Here is a 12,867-nt window from a genome sequence, read left to right as displayed (position 1 = left end):
AGAATAGAGGCGTCACTGGACACTCAACTGTAAGAGCCTTTTTGAGTTCTTGAGTGATATAATGGTTAGTGACCCCCGCTGTTAGAATGTTGTCAAGTTCCTGTTTGTATTCTGCTGTCGGGTCCTTAGACAGTAGTGCGTAAGTGTTCATATCCGCTAGTTGTCGAAGACATTCCTGGTCATAGTCCAGAAGTGACTGGACCACCACGGCCCCACCCTTATCCGCCGTACTAATGATGATGTCTGTACGAGCCTGTAATGTTCTTATGGTCTCACGTTCCGTCATCGTGAGGTTGTTGCGGTAAGGTACCATGTTGGGTGCCTGAGTGTCCAGTTGGTCCATAAGCCTTGTGTAAGTCTTAATGGAAGGACTATTGCTAATCGGGTCAAATTGTGACCTAGGCTGTACTTTTTGTAGCTTAGCAGGGACTGGATTGTTGTCTGGGAGTAATTGTGAATCTTTGAAGTATTCCTTCAGTCGGAGTGATCTATTGAGCTTGTAGGTGTCTATTTTCCATTGAAAGTTGTCAAATGTGGTAGTGGGAACAAAGGACAACCCCTTTGCCAGGACCGAGGACTCTTGTGGCGTAAGGGGGGTGGTGGTAAGGTTGAATACTTGACTTATTTGTTCTTGGGAGGCTTGCTTTTTGAATTGCCTCTCGTTTTGGCGCCCCCTCCGCGTCCTTTTGTTGTGGGAGCTTTGATGGCTGCCCGTGTAGTGACCCCTAAAGGGTGCTCTCTGGTAGATGATGCCTGGGACGTTGTTTCCGATCCGCTCGCTGAAGTACTGGTGTCATTACGCATATGTTTATCCCGGTATTGACGTCGGTACCGGGCAGCTGTTTTATTGCGAGCGGCGTTGTTAGTGGAGTTCAACCAGGAATAGACCTGGTGTTTCTGATAGTCCTGCTGGACTTTTTTGTATTTCTCTCTTTTAAATTTTATGAGATCTCTTTTATAAGTGTCCACTTGTGCGGTCAGTTTGGTCAGCCAATGATCCTCTATGTCCTGGTCCAGTTGTGCTTTGTGTTGTAGTTCGAATGCTATAATCTTGTCTTTAGTGACATTGAGCTCACGGGTGGATTCCTCAATTACTGCAAGCATTAAATCCATCGAACACTTGTTCAATATGGAAATCCACTTCCGACAAAAAGGAACCGAATATCTGCCTATAGTGGGCATGTTGCGGATCCTAAAACCTCTGGGGATAAGTTTGTCCCTGTAGTATTCTGATAATGTGCTTCCATGGTAAAAGAAATCTATTTCACGTTTCTTAAGATTGAATAGGTCCTGGAGCAGGTCTTCTGCAGTTAAACCGCTGGTATCCTCAGTGAATTTGTCCTTGTATAGGATGGCTTCTGCCTCAGAATCAGTATAACTGTACTGATCTTGTGTGTCGATCTCAATGAGGTGAAGAGCAATGTCCTTAGGGTCCACTGTGCCAGTGGCCATGGTGATAACTGATCAATGCAAAATTCCAAAAGAATTCCCGGAGGAAAGATGCAAGCTCCTCTAATGTTGATACTCAAAGGTGATTCTGTGCTTATGTCCTTAGACGTCAGCTTACACACTGTGCCTTGATAGAGAATCAGCTGCAAGCATCACAGCCATCCCATGATATGAGTCCGAGAATCCGGCACTAGTGTCTCAGGCAAAAAGCAGGAATAGTGCTCCGGTGCCTCCCACGGGTATGGCGGCCCACAATAAGCGTGCAAAAGGAGGTGGCACTCGGAGGCTTGAATACAGATGCAAGTAGTGCTTTTAATTCGACGTTTCGGGCATTAGCCCGTCATCAGGAGTAACAAACAGTGTGTGACCAAAAAACAGACAATGTGTTATTCGTGAGTGTATAAATGTCTGTTTTTTGGTCACACACTGTTTGTTACTCCTGATGACGGGCTGATGCCCGAAACGTCGAATTAAAAGCACTACTTGCATCTGTATTCAAGCCTCCGAGTGCCACCTCCTTTTGCACGCTTATTGTGGGCCGCCATACCCGTGGGAGGCACCGGAGCACTATTCCTGCTTTTTGCCTGAGACACTAGTGCCGGATTCTCGGACTCATATCATGGGATGGCTGTGATGCTTGCAGCTGATTCTCTATCAAGGCACAGTGTGTAAGCTGACGTCTAAGGACATAAGCACAGAATCACCTTTGAGTATCAACATTAGAGGAGCTTGCATCTTTCCTCCGGGAATTCTTTTGGAATTTTGCATTGATCAGTTATCACCATGGCCACTGGCACAGTGGACCCTAAGGACATTGCTCTTCACCTCATTGAGATCGACACACAAGATCAGTACAGTTATACTGATTCTGAGGCAGAAGCCATCCTATACAAGGACAAACTCACTGAGGATACCAGCGGTTTAACTGCAGAAGACCTGCTCCAGGACCTATTCAATCTTAAGAAACGTGAAATAGATTTCTTTTACCATGGAAGCACATTATCAGAATACTACAGGGACAAACTTATCCCCAGAGGTTTTAGGATCCGCAACATGCCCACTATAAGCAGATATTCGGGTCCTTTTTGTCGGAAGTGGATTTCCATATTGAACAAGTGTTCGATGGATTTAATGCTTGCAGTAATTGAGGAATCCACCCGTGAGCTCAATGTCACTAAAGACAAGATTATAGCATTCGAACTACAACACAAAGCACAACTGGACCAGGACATAGAGGATCATTGGCTGACCAAACTGACCGCACAAGTGGACACTTATAAAAGAGATCTCATAAAATTTAAAAGAGAGAAATACAAAAAAGTCCAGCAGGACTATCAGAAACACCAGGTCTATTCCTGGTTGAACTCCACTAACAACGCCGCTCGCAATAAAACAGCTGCCCGGTACCGACGTCAATACCGGGATAAACATATGCGTAATGACACCAGTACTTCAGCGAGCGGATCGGAAACAACGTCCCAGGCATCATCTACCAGAGAGCACCCTTTAGGGGTCACTACACGGGCAGCCATCAAAGCTCCCACAACAAAAGGACGCGGAGGGGGCGCCAAAACGAGAGGCAATTCAAAAAGCAAGCCTCCCAAGAACAAATAAGTCAAGTATTCAACCTTACCACCACCCCCCTTACGCCACAAGAGTCCTCGGTCCTGGCAAAGGGGTTGTCCTTTGTTCCCACTACCACATTTGACAACTTTCAATGGAAAATAGACACCTACAAGCTCAATAGATCACTCCGACTGAAGGAATACTTCAAAGATTCACAATCACTCCCAGACAACAATCCAGTCCCTGCTAAGCTACAAAAAGTACAGCCTAGGTCACAATTTGACCCGATTAGCAATAGTCCTTCCATTAAGACTTACACAAGGCTTATGGACCAACTGGACACTCAGGCACCCAACATGGTACCTTACCGCAACAACCTCACGATGACGGAACGTGAGACCATAAGAACATTACAGGCTCGTACAGACATCATCATTAGTACGGCGGATAAGGGTGGGGCCGTGGTGGTCCAGTCACTTCTGGACTATGACCAGGAATGTCTTCGACAACTAGCGGATATGAACACTTACGCACTACTGTCTAAGGACCCGACAGCAGAATACAAACAGGAACTTGACAACATTCTAACAGCGGGGGTCACTAACCGTTATATCACTCAAGAACTCAAAAAGGCTCTTACAGTTGAGTGTCCAGTGACGCCTCTATTCTATACAGTTCCCAAGATACACAAGAGGCTTGAGAAACCCCCTGGCAGACCAATTATTTCTGCCAAGGGTTCTCTCTATCAACCTATAGCTGTATACTTGGATACCCTTCTCAACCCCTGTATACAACAAGCGGATTTATACCTCAAAGATACTACCCAACTGCTTATCAAATTGGAACAACTGGGACCTCTTCCCAGCGGCACCTTATTGTGCAGTGCCGATGTCAACAGCCTGTATACCTGCATACCGCACACTGCGGGCCTACAGGCTGTTGAAACCTTAATTACTGATAACCCTTCCTATACAGGCCCTGCGGTTGAATTTTTTATGCTATTCATTTTTTATGCTATTGCTTAATTTGGTGCTCACTAAGAATTATTTCATTTATGATTCCAAATTTTATCTCCAAGTGGCAGGGTGTGCGATGGGGTCCAATGTGGCCCCATCGTACGCCAACGCCTACATGATTATGGTTGAAAAACATCTGTTCCGTCGGAAGGAATACATAGCTTTGTACCTAAGGTACATAGACGATTTACTCATCTTTTGGACAGGGCCAGAGGTACTATTAAAAGAAGAGCTAGATCGACATAATGACAGTCGACATGCGGTACAACTTACCTACAGTATCTCACCAGTCACGATACATTTCTTAGATGTCAATATTAATCTGACCTCTACTGGTATAAGTACCACCATTTATGTAAAAGAAACTGACAGGAACACCATCCTTAGACACGATAGTTTCCATCCCCAACCCTTACGGGAAGGTCTCCCTTATTCCCAGATGCTGAGAGTAAGAAGAATTACCAGCGATCCTGAGCAAACACAAATTGCCTTGGACGACATGGTCCTTAAATTTCAAGAGAGGGGCTATCCACGCAGATTGCTTGAGAATATTAGATCCAAGGTTCTCAGTACCACTAGACATGACACACTTCACACCAGTACTACATCAGCAGACAATGGGCGGGTATTACCCTGGGTCAATAGATTTAACACCAGGAGTAAATATACTCAACACATAGCAAAAAAAATTTGGCCCATTATAAATACAGACAAGAACCTGCCTGCACTGGCGGGCACTAGATTATTACCCTGTTACACATGGGGCCGTAATTTAGGAGACCTTCTCATTAAGAGGGATATTATGAAACTTAAGCAACAAGCCGCCAAGACTCATTTTCTTAGTCACAAACCAGGATGTTTTCGTTGTCTTGGATGTACCACTTGTAGATCATTAATCCCCGGAAACACTATTGCACACCCGTATTCCGGGAAAAAATACAAGATTAAACATCCCCTCACTTGTACCACCAAATTCGTTATATATGTCCTCACTTGCCCATGTGGCTTAAACTACGTGGGCAAGACTGAGAGACAATTCAGAGAGAGAATGGCCGGCCACAGGTCGGCCATCAGGGCTGCACTTGAAACCGGCACCAGTGACCAACCAGTGGCTCGCCACTGCGCGGAAGCTAGGCATAGCATAGCTAGTATCAGAACTAAGCTTATCGATCATGTTCCCCTCAATATTAGAGGAGGTAACAGAAAAAAATTGTTATTACAACTAGAGAGCAAATGGATTTATACCTTGGGCACATTGACACCACGGGGCCTCAATGATTCATTAGGCTTACAATGCTACCTATAACAGCCTTCATTACCATGGCATTTAGCTTATTATTTTAAATTTCATTGTTAGCTATAGGCATTGTTTGCATAACACTGGCACTAGTAGCCAGTAACAATGGGTGACATTACTGCCAACAATTCCAGCTCGATTGCCTTTTATTCTGTTTTTAACTTCACGTGTTATTGTATGTTGTTGTTGTTGTCGGCTGGTTGCCGGGACAACGTGACGCTGTGTTCTCCTGATAGGCTGTTGGCCGGATGACGGCGCAGCGAGGACGTGCCTCGGATGACGCGGCGGGACTCGTGGGCGCCGGAGCCCGGGGACGGACGCACGGCTGCAGCTGATCAGGTAATTATGTGTTATTCGTGAGTGTATAAATGTCTGTTTTTTGGTCACACACTGTTTGTTACTCCTGATGACGGGCTGATGCCCGAAACGTCGAATTAAAAGCACTACGTGCATCTGTATTCAAGCCTCCGAGTGCCACCTCCTTTTGCACGCTTATTGTGGGCCGCCATACCCGTGGGAGGCACCGGAGCACTATTCCTGCTTTTTGCCTGAGACACTAGTGCCGGATTCTCGGACTCATATATATATATATATATATATACATACACAAACACTGTATTATCATTTTGTGTACTCTGCTTACTGTATAAAATTTATGTTAATCACCCCCTATATATTTTGTGCACATCACCCCCACCACCCCTTATATACTTTATGCCTGTCACCCCCACCCCAGCCACACACAAATCCCTTATATACATAATGCTCGTCACCCGCCACTTTTATCCTTTAACCACTTGCTTGGCATGGTCGCATCAGATGCGACCATGCCTGCAAGTGCTTTGTCTGACCTGGTCGCATAGGATGCGACCAGTCAGATAGAGAGTGTTAGCAGCGGCAGGGAAGGGAAACTTCCCTCCGTTGCTGTTGTCAGAGAAACCGGAAGGTCCCTCTGCCTCCCTGCACTCTCCCCTACTGATTGCCGTGCTACCGATCACTGCTGATCGGTCAGCACGGCAGGGTCCCCCATTTCCAGCAGCTGCAGACAATAGCAGCCGCTGGTAAGTGTAAACCAACCCCCCCAAGCCACTGGCAAATGCAGGATTTGTAGAGGGGGGTTTCCAAATGCAATCCTCAATCTCCTGGCGTGGGAGTCTGGGGGAACGGTAGAAGAACCTAGTACCGCTCACAGAGCGCTGGTCATGCCCCCTTTAGTGACAAAAATGGGGGCGTGACTCGCGATTGCGGCACTGCCACAAGGCCACAACCCTTTTTATTTAGGCCATGCCCCCTTTTCGTGCATTCTACCCACCACTGCTACCTTACCCTTCGCGGTCGCGTCCCGCCAAGCCCCGCTCCCTCACAGACCCCCTGCTGAGCAGCCTCACAGATTAGTGTGTTGCAGCTATATCCTGATACCACAACCAGGAGGCAGCAGAGAGCCTTCCCAGTTGTGAGGTATATGCAGGCAAAGGGCAGATTGTACTGGCCTGGGGAGTGCATTGCACTCTGCCCCCCTGCCCAGCCTGCCACTCAGCAAAATATTCATTAGAATTTTACTGCAGACTGCAAAACAGCGATTTAATTACTGCCAAGCTTTTATGAGAGGCCCCTTGAATATGAAACTTAATATATTTATTACTTTACTGCACACACTTTATATATTTAAACATGTTTCTACTTTTTTACTAAGACTAACAATTCATAGCGACCACTGAGGTCATTTTTTGTTCAGTTTTGTAAAACAGTTGTTAAGTAAAAAATGAAAGTTACATTGAACCAGATGCAAATGTACAAAACCATCTCTCCCTCTCTAATTGGAAGCACAGTAAGGCTGTAATAGATTTAGCAAATTGCAAACAAAATGGTCTTGTTTACATTTATGTCAATGCCTTTAAATCTTCAGTCTGAGAGACAAACACACATGTTTGTGCTAAAACTGTAATAAAATACCTGGTTTTAGAGCCCAGCGTTGTATTTAAAAATGGCAGTTAGTATTTTAGGCATGAGTATGTAGCTGTATTTATTTAAACATAAGCCTTCGTAGTAAGAAAGCAGATTCTCTTAGGGAACCTAGCAAGATTTTAATGATCAGGTAGCACCAGCAAGGCAGCACACTGTTGGAGTGCTGCAACATATGTCTGCCTTTAGTCTGCATAATTCATATGCCATAAAATTAGCCAGAGCTGCTCAACTCAATAGCAACACCTCATTATTTTGTTCTTCAGTATTTATTCCAATGTTTGACGCCTCATGAAATTACTGCTAATGTGCTATAGAAGGGCAAATCTGACACAAGTGAGAAGAATTTAATTTCCCACGCATTCCTTCCTGCTGGTATGTTCTCCCCTCCCCTGGTAGAAGTAGCAAAAGTAAATAGTTAATTTGCTTCAATTATAAGCCTGTCCTGCTAAATTAGAAGCAGTGGGGCTATGAAGAAGCAGAATTTCACTTACAAGCTGATAAATCCTTGGAGCCCACAAACTGATGTCTTTTTCTTGGAGCCACGGTAATTCCATTACTTTTATGTCAAGTCAATCAAATCCGTTCATCTTTATTGGTGCTTTCACACTCATAAGACTTGCTCCTTCATCACCATTGTCAGAAGGGTCAATTTCATGGGAGTATCTTGGGCATAAAGAATAGTGTACCACAGGGTGCCATTGAGGTTTCAGCATCTGGAGGTTCATAATATGGATTACACTAGGCTATTATGCGTTTGGACTTAGTCCTGCAGCACTGTTACAGTATATTAACATTTTATGCAATATTCCAAAATAATGGCCATCATTACAGATAATTACATGTTATCAAATTTCAAGGGAGGTATTATTACTCAAAAAATGTGCTTGTAATGTACGGTACGTTAATTGGCTACAGACAAGTACGACTTGGGCAGGGATTGGTGTGAATGGACAAATATTCTCTATAAAGTGCTGAAGAATATGTGTGCGCTATATAAATAATTGGTTATAAATAAAAATATATATTACAGTGTGAGACACCTGGAGAACCTATATGCAGATTCAAATAAACAGGAATTCAATTATTGAATGTCCTAATGTGCCCTCTGTAATGTAGATTGTCATTTGTGTCACAAAGTCAATTCCTGGCATTCTAGTAGTGTATAGGTTTGGCTCATGTTGTATTACCTAAAAAGACGAGCCACAGCCATTCAATTATGTGCCAAGTTTGCTTCCTCACTTTGTCCTAGCCAATTAAACCAACATGAATAGGAGAATGGTTTGTTCCTGCTCCTACAACGACAGCTACTGCTATGTCGAGCTCCTGATTTCAATGTATATATGGGCCAAGTCTTTAAAATGTATAATATAGCATTACATTGACATTCAGGTGTTGCACTGTTCAAAAGTGAAGTATTATTTCTCCATTCAATTTACACAGCTTATGACTTAGGAGAATGTCCAGATGGGGTCTGGTAGAGGTCAAAAAGCAAAGACAGCAATCATTTGATTTGCTGTGGCATTATTGGCCCTGGCCCTCATTAAAGATTTACCAAACTAAACAATACATTGTGGCAAAGCTAAGCTGTCAGTTACTTTGCTGTGATAAAGAAGAACTACTTTCCTAATGTCAATGGCTGCAGGCGAGAAGATATATTCAGTCATTTGCCTACTCTCCCATTTTTCCAGAAGACTGCAAAGATTCAGCTGGTTCTCTTGGATGCCAAGAAGAGTAGCCACCTGGATCAAGGCCACTATAACACTAATAGCTGTGAATTATGTTCTCATGGCCCTGCCCTTGCTGTACAATGGTCCCTCATCATCCACTTGTGAATACTTGTATTAAACCTCTTGTTTGTTCTGCACTACATGATGTGCTTCTTCTGTATCCTTCCTATGAGGGGGCATCCTATTGCCAGCAGTAATTTACCACATCGCAAAAATCGGCTTTTTGTGCAATTTTTGACCGTTGGTCATTATCAGGCTATCCAATTATAGCCCATGAACCATTTCCAGATGATAACACATGAGATCCGGGATAAGTTCACAGAAACATATGTTATAGCGGAAAAACACGGTCTCTAAGGGCTATTTATTGGGGATTTTGCATTGCGTGCCTCAGGGACGTGAAGCATTATCTGTTAGGCGCCGAGGTCCGCTCGTCGGTGCGGCCCGGCGCCTAGCAACCAGGGACGCCGTGCGCGTACAGCCGCCGGCTCCCTGGCAACGCTAGACGCCGGGCGCACGGAGCCGCACGGACCCTAGCAACGGGAACGCCACTGGCGGACCGCGTTCCCCGTTGCTGGGTCCATTTAAATTAATAGGGCACCTGTTTCCTGGCCGTGCAGCAAGGCAGCTGCACGGCATTTAATCCAATCAGCCTCTGAACAGCTGATTGGAGGACTCCCTGTTAAGTACACTTCCAGGGCTTCTCACAGACGCCGGTAATAGCTTCCTGCATGCTGTATCTGTTTGCTGAGAGTGTTTCCAGTCCTGCTGTACCCGGTCGTTCCTGTCCTCAGTTGTCCTGTACTCGGAAGTCGTCATCTGTTCCTGGAGTCCTGACTGAGCACCTTTAAACATCCAGTGGTGTTCGTGAGTCACGGCGTAGCCGTGTGTTGCGGCTTGGCCGCTTTATTACTTATTATTTATTATTTGTGTTTCGGAGCTTTTGCGGAGGATTCCGCTCCCACAGATCCACTCTGGTATCCAGCGGTGCTGGGTAGGAGTAACGGACTAGTGGATTTTGGTTGTCCTTTTATCTGGCGGTTTTTCCGCGCATACTTCTGGTTTGGTTAGTTAGCTTGTTGCCCCTGGCCTGTTGTCAGTCAGAGGTCCTCTTGTCATCATCCTGCCTCGGATTTCCCTTTGTCTCTCACTAAGACCGGGGGGCACTGGAGTTGGGCAGACATAATCCGCCTTTCAAACGTGGCTGCCAGGGGCTCAAGAAACCATAGTCTCGCAAGGGATTTTCGATAGCACGGGTGAGACAATAGAGTTAGGGCGCCAGGGGCAACTAGTCTTTCTAGCTCCCGTAACCAGCATTCCCCTTCCAGTACTCTGGCCATTGTCATTAGATCTCCTCCGGTCAGGAGTACTGGAATCATAACATTATCCCCAATAAGTGCAGGCTTGTCAAGGCTAATTGGATAGCCCCCGGGTGATCGATTTGCTGCATTAGTTTACTGGGGCTAATTGGATATCCCCTTTGACTTATGCTTAATTATTTGTTGACATTAAATTTAGGCTCCCTAAATTATCTGAATTGCTATGCTGTGTTTACTAACTGTACTGAACTGCATAATGTTTTTGCACCATGTACTGTATACAAACAATAGCAGTAATGCACAGCCTTTGATATATTAATATATTTTACGTGCTGGTGCTAACTTTTAGTTATTTCTATAGCTAGATTTCCCAGCTGACATGTATCAATTTAGTTTGAAAAACAATACTTTGGCTTCTAACGTACTCCTCTTTTCATATTCACTACTGTATACAGTATATACTAAACATTGTCTATAAACCCTAAGGCAGCATAATCTAAATAAATGAATTGTATATGTAGTATATATATATATATATATATATATATATATATATATAAAAGAAAGGGGGTACCCAATAGCACTAAGAGAATCAAGAGCAGCACCTCTAGAAGAACCTCCTGTTAGCAAAGGTTAAGGAGAAACAGCAAACAAATAGATCTGAGGGTGCTTAAATGTATGGTACTGTTTCAATAATATTAGCACATCAATTTAAAACATACAAATTTCCATTACATAGAATAAAATGTATTCATAAAAATGCAGAATAAAATACATAATACGTCTTTGTGATTTTACAGAGGACGTCTTCGGATATGTCCGGTTTTACATTCAGTTTTTAGTATATTTCTTTGTTGAGGGGAATGCAACACACGATACAGAAGTAGAACAATAGATCGACCCAACGCGTTTCGTCCATATCAGGACTTCATCATGGGTACTATATCTAGAGACAGAGAGGGGGGTACTTTCCTCCCCCCCTGGTATCCCCCAGCACACTAAAAAATTACCTGTAACCATACCTGAACCTATCTGTTAACAGAATTTCAGGGAATTGGTCACATGCGTTTGTAAACACATGTTTAGCTGCTGAGCCGCGCCAAGGCTTCTCTGATATCAGCAGTCGTAACACTACATAGTAGCAGGGCCCACATAGGGTCATGTGATTTGTCTACAGTAAGGCCTCATGATAAAGGCTCATACTAAAACACATCCAGACAGAGAGCTAACTTACCCGGGAGTCAGCCCCAGGATCTCCCATTAGCACTACAACCTTCCAAATACTGCTCCCATTCAATGCCTTTCTCACACTTGCAGACAAACAGTGGCAGTTGCTCTATTATTTCTGGAGATAATTAAATATCAGGTGCTAGAAAGGGGAAGGGATCACAGACAAACATCAGACAGAGATGGGGGTGCTTTTCTCCTCCTGGTATACCCCCAGCACACTAAAAAATTACCTGTAACCATACCTGAACCTATCTGGTAATAGAATTTCAGGGAGTTGGTCACATGCATTTGCAAACACATGTTTAGCTGCTGAGTTGCGCCAAGGCTTCTCCGTTATCAGCAGTCCTAACACTACATAATAGCAGGACCCACATAGGGCCTTGTGATTTGTCTACAGTAAGGCCTTGTTTGTCTGTGACCCCTTCCCGTTTTTAGCACCTGGTAATTAATTATCTCCAGGAATGATAGAGCAACTGTTTGTCTGTACTATATCTAGACAATAGAATAGACCAACTAAATATATGAATAAGGATCAAATAAGGTTAGTGATAAAAAATAATATAAAAAATGAAATAAAAAATAAGGGGCAGACTAGATGGGCCAAGTGGTTCTTATCTGCCGACAAATTCTATGTTTCTATGTTTCTATGAACAGTACCATTTTCCAGAAAATATATACAATTCTTACAATTCTTACAACTATACATACCATATGCTCAAAAATAGAAGTGAAGAAAATCCTGATAAAATGTGTAAACCTCTATTTGAACCAGGTTATTCAGATATGATACCTAGTCAATAGATAATATATTACTTTAGACTATATATATTTATACTTTAGATGATCAGACTATATATATATATATATATATATATATACACTGCTCAAAAAAATAAAGGGAACACTAAAATAACACATCCTAGATCTGAATGAATGAAATATTCTTATTAAATACTTTGTTCTTTACATAGTTGAATGTGCTGACAACAAAATCACACAAAAATTATCAATGGAAATCAAAGTTATTAACCCATGGAGGTCTGGATTTGGAGTCACCCTCAAAATTAAAGTGGAAAAACACACTACAGGCTGATCCAACTTTGATGTAATGTCCTTAAAACAAGTCAAAATGAGGCTCAGTAGTGTCTGTGGCCTCCTCGTGCCTGTATGACCTTGACAAAGGGGCTACGGGCCTCGAAACGTTGGTTTATGTGATGTTTTATAAACTACACTAATTGAAGATTTTTACCACCTCAAGTCCTGGAGTGACGCCATTTCTTCCCTGATTGATATATATA

General features: G+C 43.5%; 1 protein-coding gene across 3 annotated transcripts in view; it reads left to right on the top strand.

Annotated features, from left to right (window-relative positions):
- TOX (thymocyte selection associated high mobility group box) overlaps positions 1-12,867 on the top strand; it is a 367,184-nt gene that overhangs the window by 317,400 nt on the left and 36,917 nt on the right. The gene's annotated exons all lie outside the window — the stretch shown is intronic.

The sequence above is a fragment of the Pseudophryne corroboree genome, chromosome 5, assembly GCF_028390025.1.
Source record: "Pseudophryne corroboree isolate aPseCor3 chromosome 5, aPseCor3.hap2, whole genome shotgun sequence".
Classification (NCBI taxonomy): Eukaryota; Metazoa; Chordata; class Amphibia; order Anura; family Myobatrachidae; genus Pseudophryne; species Pseudophryne corroboree.
The sequence above is the reverse complement of the archived record's forward strand: the minus strand, read 5'-3'. Positions and strand labels throughout refer to the sequence as shown.